Here is a 19,511-nt window from a genome sequence, read left to right as displayed (position 1 = left end):
ACTGAACCCAGCACCCCCTCACATAAACCACCCCAATTGTGAAGGCCCATTTGCCTGATTTGAATGACTGTACTAGGTTAATTACACTAGTTTAACCTAATTAAAATTGATTAGCATCATAATTAATTTCATTTATTTTGAAATTAATTTAGAAAATCATAGTTTAAAGAATTTTATATTCTAAGCTAAACTATATGTATTTTCTTGTATTTAATTAAATATAGAATTATAACCATCTAGATTCTTTCTGAAGCTTAATTTAAATTTTTCATTAAATATTCCTATTTAAGTTGATATTTAGTTATTTACAACTAACCAACTTAAATCTGAATATCTTTTGGATTTAAAATTTCAAAATTAAGTTGAGGAATTTTAGGCATTGGTTATTAAGATTCTTTAGATATTTTTTTTTTTTAAGTTAATATCTTTTCGAATATTAACTTAAAATGGAATATCTTCAAATTAAGTGGTTACAACTTAATTTTAAATTAAATTAAATTTGATTTGAAAGATATTTAAGTTGATTTTTTAGATTCTTCTAAAACAACTTAAACAAGATATTTTCAAATTTGTTCCATTTAATATTCAAATTTATTTTTTGAATTTAATTAATAATTAAAAATTAATTAAAGTTGATTTTTTATTTAAATCAATTTTGATTTGTAATTTTTCATTATTATATTATGGAACTTGTTCGATATTTATTTGAATTTATTTTTCAAATTTAAATAATAATTGAAAATTAATTAAAGTTGATTTTTTATTTAAACCAACTTTAGTTTGTATTATTATAATATCGAATTTAAATGATTATACAAAATACATATAATATTTTTTAAATAATGAGCTTTTAATCAAGAGACATTCGATGTCCATTGTGGGTTTTACACCGCGTTTGTTTTAGTGAGTAATCCTCCCTAATGGAGGAACGTTCATTAGCAATTTCGCAACGTTTAACCTCGCATGATAAGTAGTCTGTAAGTGTTTTGTATGGTATAGATCACCCTAATGGTGGCGACCATACTTGACTTGCAAATTATGAAACAATGGTGGGAGCTCATAAGATAGAATTGCCTTGACTCTCGCCTAAACGGGACAACGCTGAATTCCAATCTTGATCGAATAAAAGGTTGCTAGAATGGTTATCATTTTAGATGAGCTGACAATTCTATTCAATGGATGATGCTTTGACTCTCGCCTAAACGGGACACTGTATCAGTTTGTTGAAATACCTTGAAAAATAAACTATGTTAGATTTAGTATTTCTATAACATATGTCATTACTTGTTATTTTCTAAACTGTGTATGAATTTATGAGCCAAAACCTTACTTCTGTTTTATTGATGTGTTGTAGTGTCATTATGAATAACCCGCACCCCGATCCTCTCTTAGTTACTATCTTAGCAAAAGAACTCTATAGTGTGAAAATGCATCCTGGTAGTTGCATTAACTCGCACCTGTTGATGATGAATCTGAAGTTCCAAAAGGCAAATCTACTAGGAATTGATTTATCAAGAGAACAACGGGTCCAACTTATCCTTAATAGTCTTCCTCCAGAGTATAATGAATTTGTTATCTCTTACATGATCAACAATTCTAACTCCTCCGACATGGACAAGCTCGAAGCAGAATTACGAGCCCATGAACGGAACTTGATTTCAATGGGTCCCCCTGGGTTTGCAATCAATAATCGAAGGAAAAGGACTAGGTATGAAGGATCTAGCAAAACTGCTTCTTCAAGTACAATTATCAGACATAATCTTCTATGTTCGAATTGTAATGGAAAGGGTCATCATGAAGAACGATGTCCCAGGCTTCTAAACAATTCAAACGAATGTAATGCTTTTGTCTTTGAATCACGTGTTTTAGAGAATGACAAATCCATCTGGATTGTTGATTCTGGGTCTACTAACCATGTATGTTCTTCACTGCAGTTGCTTGAAACTTGGGAAAATCTGCTTCCAGGAGAGTTAAAGCTTAAAGTTGGCAATGGCGAATTAGTATCGGTCAAAGCTAGAGGAAAAGCCCACATCAAGTTTCAACAAAGATTTTTAATTTTAGAAAATGTTTTATTTATTCCAAACTTTAGTAGAAACTTGATTAGTGTCTCATGTTTGCAAACACAATCTTATATATTGAATTTTTCGAGTACAAATTGTTCAATTTCTCGTAATGGATTTCAAATATGTGTTGCTATAATGGAACAAGGGCTTTATGTTTTAAGACCGAGTACTCAAATCTCACTAAATAGTGAACTTTTCAGTGTAGCTAGACCTAGAAACCTAAAAAGAAAAGAGATTGATAATGATGATCAAACTTATCTATGGCATTTACATTTAGGTCATATAGGCTTTGATAGACTCAATAGGCTCACCAAAGACGGTCCATTGAAAAATGTCGTCTTAGGTGAACTGCCAGTATGCGAGTCCTGCCTAGAAGGAAAAATGACTAAACGTTCTTTCTCTGCAAAGGGAGAGCGTGCCAAAATCCCTCTAGGGTTAGTGCATTCCGATGTCTGCGGACCTTTGAATGTCAAAGCTCGAGGTGGTTATGAGTATTTTGTCACTTTCATTGACGATTTCTCTAGATATAGTTTTCTTTACCTAATGCAAAAGAAATCTGAAACGTTTGAAAAGTTTCAGGAGTTTCATGCTTTGGCCCAAAACCAATTAGGTAAATCATTAAAGATCTTACGAACTGATAGGGGTGGAGAATATATGGATATGCAGTTCAAAGATCATTTAATTGAACTTGGAATTGAATCCCAATACACTGCCCCAGCTACTCCACAACAAAATGGAGTTGCAGAAAGAAGAAGTCACACTCTTTTGGAAATGGTTAGGTCTATGCTGAGTTATTCAACTCTGTCTACGTCCTTCTGGGGATATGCTATACAGATGGCAAATGACATTCTAAATGTTGTTCGATCTAAAGCAGTCCCTAAGACACCCGTCAAACTTTGGAATGGTCGAACACCTAGTTTACGCCATTACAGAATTTGGGGGTGCCCTGCTCATGTCTTAAGAAAGAAAGAAGGCAAACTTGAATCACGTACCGAAGTATGCATGTTTTTCAGAAATTCTAAAGAGACTAGGGGTGGACTATTTTATAGTCACAAGGATAACAAAGTGTTTGTTTCTACAAATGCTACTTTCCTTGAAGAGAACTATATTAAAGACTACAAACCGAAAAGTAAAGTTGTTCTAGAGGAATTGCTATCAGATGTAAGTCCTTCCAATGTTTCGTCCTCTTCCACTCGTGAAGAAGACGATCCCACTCCCTCAGTTGAACAAACTGAGAAATCTACTACTAAAGTTTCTGTTCAGAAGACAACCGTACCTCGTCGTAGTGGGAGGGTTTCAACAAAACCTGCTCGTTATGGCTTGGATGGTGAAATCAATATGGTCGTAGGTGACGGTATTGATGACGATCCATTAACCTATAAACAGGCAATGGCTAGTCCGCAACGGAAACGATGGTCAGCCGGCATGGATTCAGAAATGGATTCCATGAAAAAGAACAAAGTCTGGGAATATGTAGATGCACCTGACGACTATCATCCGATAGGATGCAAGTGGGTTTACAAGAAGAAAAGAGGAGCTGGAGGCGAAGTCGAAACTTTTAAAGCTAGACTTGTAGCTAAGGGTTATACCCAAAGAGAAGGCGTGGACTATGAGGAAACTTTTTGTCCTGTTGCCATGCTCAAATCCATCCGAATTCTTCTCTCCATAGCTGCTGCTTTCGATTATGAAATCTGGCAAATGGATGTCAAGACTGCCTTCCTTAATGGGGTACTTGAAGAAACCATCTATATGGAGCAACCAGAAGGTTATGTTCTTCCTGGGCAGGAAAAGAAAGTTTGCAAGTTAAACAGGTCTATCTATGGACTTAAGCAAGCTTCTCGCTCATGGAACAAAAGGTTTGATGAAATCATCAAGACCTACGGCTTTCTTCAGAATGAAGATGAACCTTGTGTTTACCAACTCAAGGAAGACCAAATAGTAGTATTCCTGGTCCTTTATGTTGATGACATTTTGATCATTGGAAACAATGTCAAGAAAATGACTCACATTAAGGAATGACTCAACACTCAATTCAATATGAAAGATTTGGGTGAAGCAGCCTATGTTCTTGGTATTCAGATTATAAGAAACTGGAAGAACAAATCTCTTGCTCTCTCTCAAACAACCTACATAGACAAAGTCTTAGAGAGATTCTCCATGAGCAACACCAATGGGGCAAACATGCCTTCTAGATATGGTATTTGTCTATCTAAGGAACAGTCTCCGACTGATCCTCAAGAGATAGAGGACATGGAAAATATTCCCTATGCCTCTACAGTTGGAAGTCTAATGTATGCAATGTTATGCACTAGACCTGACATCTGTTATGCTGTTGGAATCGTGAGCAGGTATCAGTCTAATCCAGGACAAGAACATTGGAATGCAGTTAAGTATATTCTGAAATACTTAAAGAGTACAAGGAATCTTGTGTTAGTCTACAAGGGTGGTGCTTTAAATCCCATAGGCTACACTGATTCAGATTTCCAGGCAAGTCTTGAAGACAGGAAATCTACATCTGGGATGGTGTTTACTCTTGGGGTGGAGCAGTGGTTTGGAGAAGTGCTAAACAAACCGCGATATCGGACTCAACTATGGAAGCTGAATACATAGCAGCAGCCGAAGCTGCTAAAGAACTTGTCTGGCTAAGAAAGTTCTTCACCAGCATAAGAGTTGTTCCTGGAATGGAAAAGCCTCTGGTACTACTCTGTGATAACAATGGAGCAATAGCAAACAATAAAGAACCTCGAAGCCACAAGAGAAGCAAACACATTGAAAGGAAGTATCACATTATCAGAGAATACGTGGCAAGAGGGGATGTACTAGTTGAGAAAGCTGACACAGAGGACAACCTAGCTGATCCATTTACCAAAGTCCTGGCCGTGACAACCTTTGAAAAGCACCGTCAGAATTTAGGATTAATTGATATGTACTAATTAGTTTTATATTAGTGCAAGTGGGAGTTTGTTAGGTTTTATGCCCTAAATAAAACTCCATTTCAATGTAATCTATTTTATTCAACATCAATAAAGAAACAGAAGTATTTTTCATTCATTTGTGTATGTTTTGGTTCACTTTATCAATTGCTTGTCTATTTGATTTATAAATTCATCTTAAACCCTTTTCACATACTTGATCATGTTTATTGTGCTGTCATCACATTGGAAAGTAAACATGACTATGTGAATAAAGTTTCCTAGATTTATCAGACACAGGGTTTTACTGATATGATAATCTACAACAAGAGTTTACTTGTATTTGGAGAAATACTATGTTCTTTCCAGAACATTGGTTAAAGTAAAGCTCAGGTTGGATGCATGGAGTATGCATCGGAAGGGACCGATATTGAACTTTGACTTAGATTTAATTAAACTTACCGTAGAATCTATTCAAGTCAATATCGCCAAGTTGATCCTAGATCAAATGATCTTAATCCTGTTATGATTAGGCTCAATCTTGAAAGGCTATTCATGTTCTTTGATTTGTTAGTTAAGCCTACTTTTAGGTCAGGGTGATACGTACATTTTGAGAACACGGTAGTGCAATTGAGTGGGAGCGCTAGCATAAACATGGAATCTATAGCTTCTATCTGGCGAATAGTAAGCAAAGGATGATCTCCTTCGAGCTTGACCAAACGAAAATAAATGGTGGAGATCTCATTTCACATAAGCTGAAATATCATTTATACGGGGTCAAGTGTTTTAAGGATAAAATACATAGTAGGGTGTTACGGTAATCTAATCCCTTTACTGTTTAGATCATTCATATAGAGGATCATTGATCAAATTAGGATTATAACAATGGATAACTAATGACGTGTCTATATGGTGGAACATATAGAGCATTCTATATACTGAGAGTGCAATTCTAAGTTCTATGCATGGATTCAACGAAGAATTAATAAGTTAGTGAATTTTAGTGCTAAATTCTTGATCTACTTATTGGAAGCTCGGTTATATAGACCCATGGTCCCCCCACTAGTTGAGATAATATTGTTTGTAAGACTCATGTAATTGGTTTTGATTAATATATTATAATTCACAAATTAGACTATGTCTATTTGTGAAATTTTCACTAAGTAAGGGCGAAATTGTAAAGAAAGAGTTAATAGGGGCATATTTGTTAATTATGATACTTTGTATGGTTCAATTAATAAATATGATAAATGACAATATTATTTAATAATTATTTATAATTATTAAATAGTTAGAATTGGCATTTAAATGGTTGAATTAGGAAATTGGCATTTTTGAGAAAATCAGATACAAAAGGTGTTAAAATTGCAAAATTGCAAAAAGCAAGGCCCAGTCCACTAAGCCATGGCCGACCACCTTTGTAGGCTTTTTAAGTTGATATTTTCATTATTTTAATGCCATATAATTCAAATCTAACCCTAGTGGAATGCTATAAATAGATAGTGAAGGCTTCAGGAAAATTATACTTCTGAATCAGAAAACCTGAGCCTCTCTCTCTACCTTGGCCGCCACCCTCTCTCTCTCTTCTTCCTTGATAATTTCGACCTACCTTAGTGATTAGAGTAGTTCCCACACACATCAAGCAATACCTCAATCATAGTGAGGAAGATCGTGAAGAAAGATCATCAGCAAAGGAGATTCAGCATCAAGGATTTAGAGAAAGAAGATCCAGGTTCAACTCTTGATAATATTCTGCTACAGAAAGGATTCAAGGGTTAGAGATCTGAACGGAAGGAGTCATTTAATTCCGCTGCACCCAATGTAAGGTTTCTTAAACTTTATATGTGTTTAATTTATCGTTTTAGAAAGTTCTTATTTAGGATGTTAATAAACATACTTGTGAGTAGATCTAAGATCCTGGTAAAATAATTTCCAACAGGAACCCATCCTGAAGACTTGGGAAGAACTGCTGCCCTCGCTAATCCTTGCAACCGGGGAATTTCCACGTAACAACCAGATCATGGCGTTAACTAGCAGGGACATCACGGTGCTTCCAAAAATGCATTCGACTCGAGCCACTCACGACTTAGTTCCGAAGGCAACAACCAGGTACATAGCGATAAAAAAGTACTATAGTATTAAAATATGTTTTACGTTAGACTGACTTTACATTTTATTTTGCATTTAGTGGTGATTGTGGCGTCTATTGCATTGAGTATGTGGAGCATCTCATGATGCAACGTGGATTGACCGATGTGACGCCAGGCTGGATAGCTATGTTTCGTCAACGATGGTGTGTTGATTTATTTTACCAAAATATCGGCTGATTATATGTGTAATTATTGGGACATTGTATATTTTGTGTAATTAACATTACAGTTATGTATATATAGACTTTCTCTTCGTTCAAATTTTGATAATTATTCGTGGTTTCAAATATAAAATATCGATATTATTCAACAAAAATAACTATTAAACCTAAAAATAATTAAAATATTAAAAAAATATTCAACCTCGACATTATTTTAAAGCAGTTTCGAACCTGAAATAGAAAACATGTTATTACAACGAATAAGTACAGGACGCCTCAAATACGGGCTTTGCATGTTTCTCTGTTGTGGCCTGAACTGCCACAGCGGCTGCAGTTTCGTGGTACAGAACCTTTTTTATCACCAGACGGGAAACGGTTCTCCCGTCTTTTTCCAGCGTTGCTTTTTCTTGGACGACCTACAGGCTTCTTTTCCACAGGTACCCCAACTTTCATATTCTTGATGTGTTCTGGGAGAACCCAATAATCCTCGTCACCAGCAAGATTGATGGTATCATCGTAAATATTCCTCCACGTTTCTTTTGAATAATAAGGTGAGCAAAGCGTGTACACACTTGTGTTCGTTTTCAATGTCGCGGCACATGCATGAAGGCAAGGGAGTTTCAATAACGTGAACACGCCGCAGGTGCATGTTCTTTCAACTAGATTCACATCACCACCTCTTTCACCGTTAGGTCCCCTACCAACGTTATACAAATTGGCTCCATTTCGTTGGACGCGCCTGTACCTTACATTTTCATGAATTTTTGCCAAGTTTTTTTCAAAGAGCGTGGCCAAAGGGGTGGTACATTTGTCAGCATTTTCGAGGCGATCAGCGAACCACGATTGGAGTGTGAACCTGATAAATTCAACCAAAGTAGTTATTGGATATTTCCTGAACTCTTCTGTGACACTATTGAAGCTTTCAGCAGCGTTGCTCGTCATGATGTTGTATCTATCGCCCAAACAATAAGGGTGAGCCCACTTCTCAAACCCTATACTCTCCACATATGCAGCAATGGCCGGATTCATCTTTCTAAGCTTCTCGAACTCTCTATCACATTCAGTCTTCGACCATGCGTAAGCAACATTATATATTTGGTTGTGAAAAGCATCAGTCTTGAATTTGGCGTTCACGTTCATAACAATGTGGTGATAGCATGCACAGTGGACTGCTTCGGGAAAAACGAGTTCAACAGCATGATCAATGCTTTGATGCCTATCTGACACAAACACTAAGTTCTCAACCACGCCAATTGCTACCCTCAACTTCTGTAAGAAATACGTCTAGGAGTCGTTATTCTCACTGTCAACGATACCATAAGCAACCGGCAACAATTGGTTGTTCGCATCGTATGCCACAGCAACTAACATTATACCGCCGTACTTCGTCTTCAAGAAGGTGCCATCGATACTCAAAACAGGACGACAAAAAGAAAAGCCCCTTCTACATGCACCGAGTGATATAAAACAGTACTTGAACCGCTCATCCTCTAAGTACAAGTCAGTAATGGTACCTGGATTCTTCTGTTCCAGCATGTACAAGTACCCAGGAAGCTTCATGTATGAAAACTCAGGCGTACCCCTAGCATACGTAAGTCCCATCTCCCTGCACCTCCACGCCTTCACATAACTCATACTGATACCATAGTTGTCAAACATGTCCCTCTGTATGTCTTTAGCCTTGTACTTAGTTCCATCTTTGGTGTACTTCCCCTTAATAAGGTGGCCAACTACCCATGGTGCTGCTTGACGGTGATCTGAACGTCTCGCATTCAAGTTACATGTGTGTTCATTGTGAAATACAGTGACCTCAAAGTTGTTAGAATGCATCTTCTTCCTCCCCCTCAATCTCCATTTACAATCTGGAGCCTTGCATGTAACGTACAACACATCAGTGGATGACATCTTCACCATCCACTCAAAATTGTTATTAAGTGCAAACCTACCCACTACTTGTCTTAGTTCTTCCTTGTTTTCATAAAAAATTACCAAGCTCTATCACCCCTGCTTCCTTACTTTGTAAACAAGTAGTTAGCTCATGATTTTCCATTATATCTTCCTTTGTCCACATGGGAGCTTTGAACTTGTTACAAACTTCAAAAGAGGAGAACGTTGAGAAGGTTGCATGACGAGCATGTTCTTCAGTTCTGCCTTGTCGACTACTGCTAGTTCCAGGTGTAGTGCGATTTTCAGTACGAGGTTGTCGTTCTCGCTGTGTACCTTGGTTACTCGGTACACACTCTAACCTCAACGAAAGTCCCGCTACGGCTTCATCGACTGCCAAATCATGTTCATCGTCCATATTCAAATCTACAATAGGATCGTTATTGTAGAAGGTTGTATCGAACTCTTCAAACTGAAGAAATCGTGTCGCTTCTTGTTCTTGCTCTACATTGGTCGGAACCTCTAAATTGGTCGGAACCTCCTCATTCACACCAATCCCAACATCTGTTTCGGGAACGCAAGACCCTACCACACTTCGAGGGAGAGGATTAGTAGGCGTCGTAGGCTCCGAATTCCCAACTTTTCTCACCTTGGTCACGAATAATGGCATAAACTCTGTATTTGACATTGTTGCCCTCATCTCTAAGAACGTTCTCAGTTGGCGTTCTCTCTTAATAACCTCTGGCGCAACCATTTGTCCCTTCATGTACAAGGAACAAATCTCCAACTGTAAATCATACGCTACCAGATCAACTTCCAACTCTTCATATAAAATTTGTCCCAGTTCTTGTAGGGTTGTCTCAGTTGTAACTGTCAACATTTAGCTGCTATTTGCTTTGTAGATCTAATTATCTCACATAACCAAACACCATCGTACGATACAATAAGGAACACTTTCTCTCTAGCAGTTGCAAACCAAACAAGCAAGGTGAGTAAAGGAAAAAACACCAAAAAAAAAAAATCGACATCCCATCGATATTAATCGACATAATGTCGATAACAACAACAGCAGAAAATATGACACTAATTGTCGACATTTTGTCGACATAATATCGACAACCACACCAAGCATGCTCGCCATCGATATAACATCGACACACCATCGACATTCAATCGACAAACACACAGTGCATGCGTTTCATGTTTTACGGTTACACATTTAATAATGTTAATAAATTTTACCTACGTTCCCAACAACCCTTCCCAACTGCCACGGTGCATGTCAGACACGTGTCCTATCGACAAGCTATCGACATGACGTCGACATGGTATCGACAAATAAGTCTGCAGTGTCACTAAATTGGCATGTTGTCGACATCATATCGACATAGTATCGACATTCAGTCGACAAATACACCATTTCATGCGTTTTACCTGTACAGTTACACATTTAATGACCATTAAATTTTCCTACATTCCCAACATGTTTACTGCTCTATAAAAGTAAATCCCTTTCTTATTCATAAGTGCTCTTGTCTTCTACTTCTCTCTTACTCTTAAAATTTTTTCTTATTCTTAAGTTCTAAATATGACGCCAAGAAAGAACAAAGGCAAATTCCCCATCTTAACTACTGAAGAGCTGAAGCAGGAGCCTGATGTTGGCATAATTACTCCTGAAATGCAGAAAGTTTTTGACGCCGATAGAGCTTTCGAAAGAGAACGATGTGGGAACGAGTTCAGGTTCAGGCAACTTGAAGCACATTTTTGCAAAACTGGTGTATGGACGGCTCCACCACCAGGGTTCCCCGAAGGATGCCGTCGTTGCAAACTAGGCATCTTTAACGGTAAACCGGTGAAGCCTGGAACATTATGCAAGTATTGCAAGGCTCAACCACAAGCCAAAGAATTAAAAAAAAATAATTTGTTATGTTATGGCTTGTGGTGAGTTTTATTTAATGTTTGTTTTTTTTTTTTGAACTTTATTTTCTTTTTTTTTAATGTTTTTTTATGTTATGTTTTTATGTTATTTTATTTTATGTTATTTTAATGTTATGTCATGTTTTATTTATGGCTTTTTTCATTTGTATCGATATAATGTCGACATGGTGTCGACAAAATATCGACAATTTCTTAAAAAAAGATAAATGATTTTTGTCGACATGCTATCGATAAACTGTTTGTAAATAATATGTTGGTTGCTTAATGTCGATAACATGTCGACATACTGTCGACATAACATCGATAATGGTCATCACTGACCTTTCCTCGTGTAATCATCGACAAACCATCGATAAGTTATCGATATATCATCGATAACACTGAAAAACCCAGATTTCGACTGAAAACCAGATCTCAACAATTTCAGACCAAAAAATAGCAGTTCCAACAAATAACACACATATAACAATTTTAAACTACATAAAGTCAAACAATATGCTTAAAACACAACTTACCCATTATAATGGTGTAAGATTCTTGAGTGATATTGGGTTGTGCTTCAGTTTTCCACCAACACCCACCGAGAAACAACCATTCAAGAGGGAAGAGAGAGAGGGACGAGAGAGTGGGACGGACAGAGAGACATTTTTTGAGAAATTTTTCAGTTTTTTCTAGAGAGAGAGTGGTACACGAGAGAGAGGGAAGAGAGAGAGAAAGACCAATTTCAGTTTTTACCAATTTTATTTTTTTTTTTGAAAAAAAAGGGTAAAATGGGAAGTTTATGTAATCAATGGACTAAATTTGTACAAATTAAGGGAGAGTATAAATTTTGATATGGGGTATATTATTAAGGGCAAAAAGTTAAATTCCCTTTGGAAATTTGACATGCATATATCTTATTAAATATCAAATATACCTGTAACTTTTTATGTTAAAAAAAAAATATATATATATACCTGTAACAATTTATGCTTAAAAATTATTTATGGTCTTATAGTATAGTATGCCACATTAAAATACATAGAAATCTAATGCTCTAAAATTAGTTAAATTCAAAAATACCCTCCTTATACCTTCCCTCTTACTCTTGGCCCTCTCTCACTCTCTCTCTAACTCTCACTAAACTCAACCAATAACCACGACCACAAAACCATACCGAACAAGACCCAAACCAAACCCACGACCATCGCACCACCTCCAGCGAAACCCACTCCGAAGATAAAATGTAGGACAACACCGAAGAGGATATCGCGAAACTACAAAGAGAAATCGTGAAACCCGAAGTCCCAAAATCTATGAGTTCTCAACTCGCTTGTTTTCTGCAATTTTTTTTCTGATTTTTGACGATGTCGCGAAACATTGCGAAGTCATGAAACATGCTAAATGTCTCCAATCCACAACATCGTGAAACACATCACGAAACACATTGCTAAATATCGCAAATCATTGCTAAATATCGCAAATCATCGCTAAACTTCATCCCTAACTTCAGATTTGTTCTATCATTGCAAATACATCGTTAAATATCGCAAAAAATTGGTAAATCAGAAGAAAAAATGCAAAAAACGAGAGAGGCCATGAGAGAAGATGACGTCGAGACCTTGCGACCGGGGATCTGAGTCTGTGTGTTCAACGGTAGGAGTTTTGGATCGGGGTAACGCTAGAGAGTGAGAGAGAGAAGTTTTTTTGAAATGTAAGGATATTTTTGGGAGGAAAAAATATTAAAATTATATATATATACTATTTCTAATTTGGCGGTATATTAAAACAATATATTTTACATTTAAGCATACTAAACCAAATTTCCTTAATAAAATTAAACCCCTTCCCCTTTCTTCCCTCTCTCATTCTCCTCTCTCTCTAGAAGGTCACACACCTTTTGCTAGAGCACCATTTGTCGGAATCCATCAACTTAGCTTGACAACCAAGTGTGTAGGAACAACCCAAACTCCCTTATCGATATAATTCTTGAAAAAAATATTAAGTATGTAATTTATTTAGTAATTATTGTTAGATTTTATTGTATTTAAGTTGATATAAATAAATCTACACATATATTTCTTCTTATTTGGTTGTTTTGTTCCTAAAACTTGATCTGTTCGAATTCTGCATTTTTTAGTAATTTTTTTTTGTAGTTTTAGCGATTTTTAGTGATGTCGTTATCGATATCTAGCGACATGAGAGTGTGCTAGAGGTCAAGAATGACTTTTAACGACATGTAGCGATGAAATTTACAACACTAGGAAAGATTTGTTATCTACTTACAATTTTAGTGATGTCAATCGATATTGTTTGTGATATGTGTCGATAGTTTTTAGAAATAGTGTTTGGTGAAGTAGAGAATAAAATCTAGCGACTAGTAGCGATTTGTTGCAATGCAATTGTCACATGGTTCACGACATGTTGCGACATCTTTTGCAAGGTTTCTTAACATATTTTTTTCTTGCCTAATTTTTTCCATTTTATTTGCAGATTCAATTGTATTTGTAGTTGTACTGTATTTTTTCCTTCCCCAAGACATACATCGCAACATGTCGACAAACGTGTCACCACATGTCGCTAACTACAACAAGGCAAAGAGACAACAATCAAAAGACATTAATATCGCAAAAATGTGTTGACAACATATCGCTACATGTCGCTAACTACAACAAGACAGAAAGAAAAATAATCAAAAGATAACAAAATCGCAAATGATGTCGATAACATATCGCTACAAGTCGCCAAGGGTTTTAACTTCCAATAACTTAACTAATATCGCAAAATGTTGCAAGTTATGTCGACTAATGTCGCTAACCGTTAGAGCTTCCTAGTCTAACCAAACTATGTCTAGGAAAGTCGCTAATATGTAGAGAAATGTCGCTAATAGAGAAATAACTAGGAAGACCTCGCAATATAGTAAGACCTCGCGAACAATATCGCTAAATGTCGATAATCTGTGAAAAAACTAGGAGTTGGACAGACATCAATGAAAATCAACCCAAAACACAAAAATCAAACCTAATTTAAATAAATTTTCTTGCAATCAACCACAAACAACAACACAAATCTAAAGACCCATTTAAAATCACACAAAAGTTCAGAAACATACCTTTTTTTTTGCGATTTTGGGGGTGGGTTTCATGATTTTTTGGGGTGTTTCTAGTGTGTTTCGTTGAGGGTTTAGAGGTCTAGACTTCATCCAGTTTAGGGATGGGCAGGCGAATGACGGTGGTCGTGGGTGTTTTCAGGTGGATTTGGTAAGAGTTAGAGAAAGAGGAGAGTTGGAGGAGAGAAAGAGAGAGGGTTAAAATGAGAGAGAATTTGAATAAGGAGAGTATTTTGAAGTTTAAGGAGTTTTAGAGTATTAAAGTCCTATGCATTTTAAAGTGGGATACTAAAAGACCATGCACCCAATTTAAGCATGGATTGTCAAATTTCCCTTCTTTGTAAGGGAAATTTGATAATCTATAACCTATATAAAAGTGAGAATGTCTTTTTGGACTATCACTAATTGAATTACACAATTAGCTTTCACTATATATTCAATTACAAAAAGTTTAAACTAGGTGTTGTGGGAGGAATTTGGACAACACCGAAATTTGTAGGAGTATTTAATGCTAGTAAGAACACACAGATAAAACTTGCGAATACTCACGTAGAGTAGCGAGTACTCAAAAAATTGGCTACTATCAAATAGAATAAAAAGCAAAAAATAACAAGAATACACAGAAAATATAGTGGTTCAGTCAAATCTTGGTTTGTTTAGTCCACTGTTGCAAAGATTTTCAGCTTATTTTATTTGATTTGAATCACTCTTTTATATAGAAAGCAAGTGTCCCTTTAGTTTTACATAACTGATCGGTTTTAGAACCATTTTACAATAAATGAGAGTATTAAATCAGAATAAACGTCAAAGAATAAATGAAGAACAATTTAATTTGTTCTAGCTTTAAGTGTGGCAATGTATGCAACTTGCTTAGCATGAGTTGTCTGTTCGTATTCTCGCACAAGCTTGCAGGCTTTTAGTGCATTTTGTATCTGCTAAGTGGCTCATGGGCCTATCGTTTGAATGTCTGCGTTCAACTAAGATCACATAGACGTACATCTCACTTGTTCAAAACGTGGGACATGCGAGTCCCTAACGAGTCGTCAAACACGATCAATCATTCAGACTGATATTTATGTAAAGAAGCGATATTTACTAGTTACAGGAGAGGACTACCTAGTCGCCACATATGTTTTGATACATACACGACTTGTATTGAATCCTCTTGGTCCTGCTTGTCTTTGACTATGCAAGGCATAGTATGCGATTAGACCCTGTCAAGGTCACATCATCTCACAAGTTCTGATCAAGCAAGGCTAACTCTTTGAGAGTCATCAATTAACATTCCATCCTTTCCTCGGGGATTGGATCCATGTGTTTATTTTATAAGAGACTGCTCTTGTAACACCCTACTAGTTTAGGCGTTCCATAGTGCTTTTTATAATTAGTGTGCAACCTTTGCTAAACAAAGAGTTTATCAAAAAGTGATAAAATTTAAACTTTAATAAATAAACATAAATTGTATTATATTTATAAAATGTGGGATCCTTTATTTAAATTTTTTAACTATACATAATGAAAAGATGTCGCACAACGACTACAGAACCGTGAGCGATAGCTGTTCCGAAGATCCAACACTCTAGGTCGAACTGTCTCGATACGTTCAATCTTCATCCAGCTTCAAACTCACTGCCGTTGAACAACAATTTTTCCTTTACCTGCACATAACATAGCATTTGTGAGTCGACATACTCAGTAAGAAAAACATAAAACATAACATATGATCGACCTGCGGCTAAGCGCCAATACACTTATCAACAAGTCATAAACCATGTCAAACACGTATGACTGAGTCTCGAACGTTCTTGACCATAGTACGATTGACCATAATACCACATGCACTTAGTACTCTAGTCGTACTAGTGTTGGTATTATTAATCCATAGTATAAGTACAACTAGCCATAATACTACATGCCCTTAGTACTTTGACGTACTAGTGTGTTGGGTTTTGTGCCCTAAATAAAACCGATTTCAATATAATCAGATTTACTAATTAATAAAGATCAGAGATCACTTTTATGTTGCACGGTTCACATGATTTATTTCATGATTATATTTAATGTATAAATTCTATTAAGTCCAGAACATATATAAATATGTATTTATTTGTTCATGATTATAGTGTCGTCAGCACAGTGGATTATAATCATGATTATATTGTTCAAAAGTTTAATTCCCATGATTTTTCAGTTCACTGGATTTAGACTGGTATGATAATCAGCGATAAAGTATACTTACACCTTGGATAAGTGTTATGTCCTTTTCAGGACATTGGCAAAGTTTACCAGTATCGGATGTATGGAGTATACATTAGAAGTGAAAGATATTGATCTTAGATAAGATATCATAAACTTACCGTTATATCTTTCTAAGTCAATATCAATGGTTGATCTTAGGTCTATGCATCTTAATCTTGATATGGTTAGGTTCAGCTTAGTTGTATTATTTATGTTCTTTGAGTTATTCGTGGAAGCTAACTTTTGGTTCTGGTGGATACTTACCTCTTGGGAACATGGTAGTTCAATTGAGTGGGAGCGCTGATCACAGATATGAAATCTGTAGCTTCTATAAGTATTTAGAAGTGAAACGATGATTTCCTTCGAGCTTGGTTGAATAGAGATAAATGATTGAGATCTCATTTCAGTAATTATATTAGTTTACTGAAATATCATTTATAGGATCATCTATAGAGGATCTTTGACTATTAGGATTGTAACAATAGATAATCATAACATATCTATATCGTGGTACATATAGAGCGTTATATATAACTGAGAGTGTTATTCAATTCCAAATCTATAGTGGCGCAAGGCGGAATTAATAAGTTGAGAATTTATTTGGTGAAGTCTGTTGGGTTTTTGTTAGGCTATTTCTAGCCTATATTCTAGATCACTTTTATATTCGCTTTTCGATGTTTTAGGACAGAATTACGCTTGTTTTATATGTTTTTCAGGTTTCTCGGAGTTATGGAGGCCCCGGGATACAAAAGTGCAATAAAAGACAAGTGGAGCTAAGAAAAATGCCAAATTTAAGCTCGGTGCACTTTTGGCCGCGGCGAGATCACCATGGCAGCGACCATAACTCGAAAACAGAGAGGTCGATTTTGGGGGCTCCAGTCGCCGCGGCGGAGGATGCCATGGCCGCAGCGAGAGCCCGTACAAGCAGGGGTATTTTTGTCCTTTGAACCCTAAAAATGAGAGATAAAAAGAAAACTGCGATTGAAAATTAGGGAAGGCGATTTTGAGACTTAAAACGTAGTGGAGAGCGGCTAGAGGAGCAAAGTGAAGATCCAGAGTCATTCCACCAATAGTTTCTTTCTCTCTTCCTTTTTAATTTCTTTATGTTAAATTCTGTTTTAGGAATGGTTATGGATTTGAATATGAGCTAAATTTCCCATTTAGGGAGGATGATGAATGTTGTTTAAAGTTTTTTCCTAGTTAATGAATAATTGTCATTCCTCCATCTTGATTGTGAAATTATCTATATTTATGTTTAATTCCATGTGTAAGCTTGATCACCTTCTACATGTTCTATGATCTCAATTCAAAATCTGTAAAGTGAGAATAGAGAATGCTAAAATTGGATAATCGAGGTTCTATGTGAAACGGAAGTATTTGCATGGCTTATGTGACAATTAGATTATTGCTTAATGTTGATTTCATGTTAGTTTAATTAAGAGATTAATTAGAGAACATGTGATTTATAACCTAAAAGATCTGAAAAGAGTTAGGTTGATTTATAATCTGTCATTCACTTCAAGAAAAGGATAGCAATTAGGCATTAACAATGGGGTAAACAAACAACAGGATTCTCCTCCCTATTGTCTCATCTTGATTAATATTCACTTGTGTTATTTAAGTTTCTTGAATTACTTTTATTCTTTTTAAATCGTAAAAAGTATTAATTTGCCAAATAGAATTATAAGTATAATTTAGTAGTAATTAATCCAATTCCCTGTGGTTCGACCTCACTTGCGTGAGTTTACTACTTGATTGCGTGCACTTGCGTATTGTTTCACAATTTTCGTAACAAGTTTTTGGCACCGTTGTTGGAGAATTGTATAAAGATTAATATTACATAAAATTATACTAACTTCTACTTTGGTTTATTTCTCTTGCTAAATTTCTAATCTGTTTCTTGCAATACTGTCTTTATCTATCTTAAGGATTTTAAGTGTATGCGCCGTCAAGGTCAAGGAGTCATATTGCCTGTTGATCCTGAAATTGAGAAGACTTGTAGGAGAAACAGAAGGAACAAAAGGCAAGAGAGAGTTTCAGCACCTGCTGAAACACCAGTAATCATGGCTGATAACGCTAATGTTGCAAATAATGGAGGAAACAACGGTAATAATGGAGGTGCCGTTGAAGATCAAGCTAATGGCCGCAGCTTGAGAGATTATATCCTCCCAACTCTTACGGGGGTTCAGTCATGCATCAGGCCACCAGTAGTTTATGCTAACAACTTCGAAATTAAGCCTGCCATACTTCAAATGGTGTAGTCTTCAATCCAGTTTAGTGGACTCCCTTCTAAAGATCCCAATATGCACTTATCAAACTTCATGGAACTATGTGAGACTTTCAAAGTCAATGGAGTTAGTGATGATGCCATCCGTTTGAGACTGTTTCCATTCTCGTTGAGAGAAGGAGCCAAGAGTTGGTTGAACTCCTTGCCTCCAAACTCCATAGCAACATGGAATGACTTGGCAACAAAATTTCTGTCTAAGTTCTTTCCTCCAGCAAAGTCTGCCAAGTTGCGAGGAGAAATCAACAACTTATGTCAGCAGGATAATGAATCTCTCCATGAGTCTTGGGAAAGGTTCAAGGATCTCATCAGAAAGTGCCCTCATCATGGTATTGAGAAGTGGATGCTGGTTCACAACTTCTACAACGGGCTGGTAGGTAACACAAGAACCCTTATAGATGTAGAAGCTGGTGGAACATTTATGAGGAAAAGTGCAAATGAGGCCTATGATTTGTTGGAAAAGATGGCCCTGAATAATCAGCAGTGGCCAACTAAAAGGAGTCAGTCAAAGAAGGTGGCCGGGATGCTTGAGGTGGATGCTATTACCAAGTTGACAGCTCAGGTAGAGGCCCTAACAAAACTGATGTCTGTTCAAGTAAAACAAGCTCAAGTGGTCTGTGAGCTATGTGGGGGTCCTAATCCCTATGCAGAATGTCAGGAAGATGTGAATAATTTGCAATGGATGAAGCAAAAGCTATTGGAAATTACTCTCAAAACAACAACAACTATGGGTTTAATCAAGGAGGAAATCGAAGGAATAGTGGGTTCTATCAATAGAGAAATCAGAACCAGT

At 36.3% G+C, this 19,511-nt stretch overlaps 1 non-coding gene across 1 annotated transcript; it reads right to left on the bottom strand.

Annotated features, from left to right (window-relative positions):
• Window positions 1-18,944: 18,944 nt before the first annotated feature.
• Window positions 18,945-19,051, bottom strand: LOC133037579 (small nucleolar RNA R71). Its single transcript, XR_009687671.1, has one exon. It is a non-coding gene; the product is annotated as a small nucleolar RNA R71 (small nucleolar RNA).
• Window positions 19,052-19,511: the final 460 nt, after the last annotated feature.

This window comes from Cannabis sativa, chromosome 4, assembly GCF_029168945.1.
Source record: "Cannabis sativa cultivar Pink pepper isolate KNU-18-1 chromosome 4, ASM2916894v1, whole genome shotgun sequence".
Classification (NCBI taxonomy): domain Eukaryota; kingdom Viridiplantae; phylum Streptophyta; class Magnoliopsida; order Rosales; family Cannabaceae; genus Cannabis; species Cannabis sativa.
Note: the sequence above shows the minus strand (reverse complement) of the source record. Positions and strands in the feature narration are given on the sequence as shown.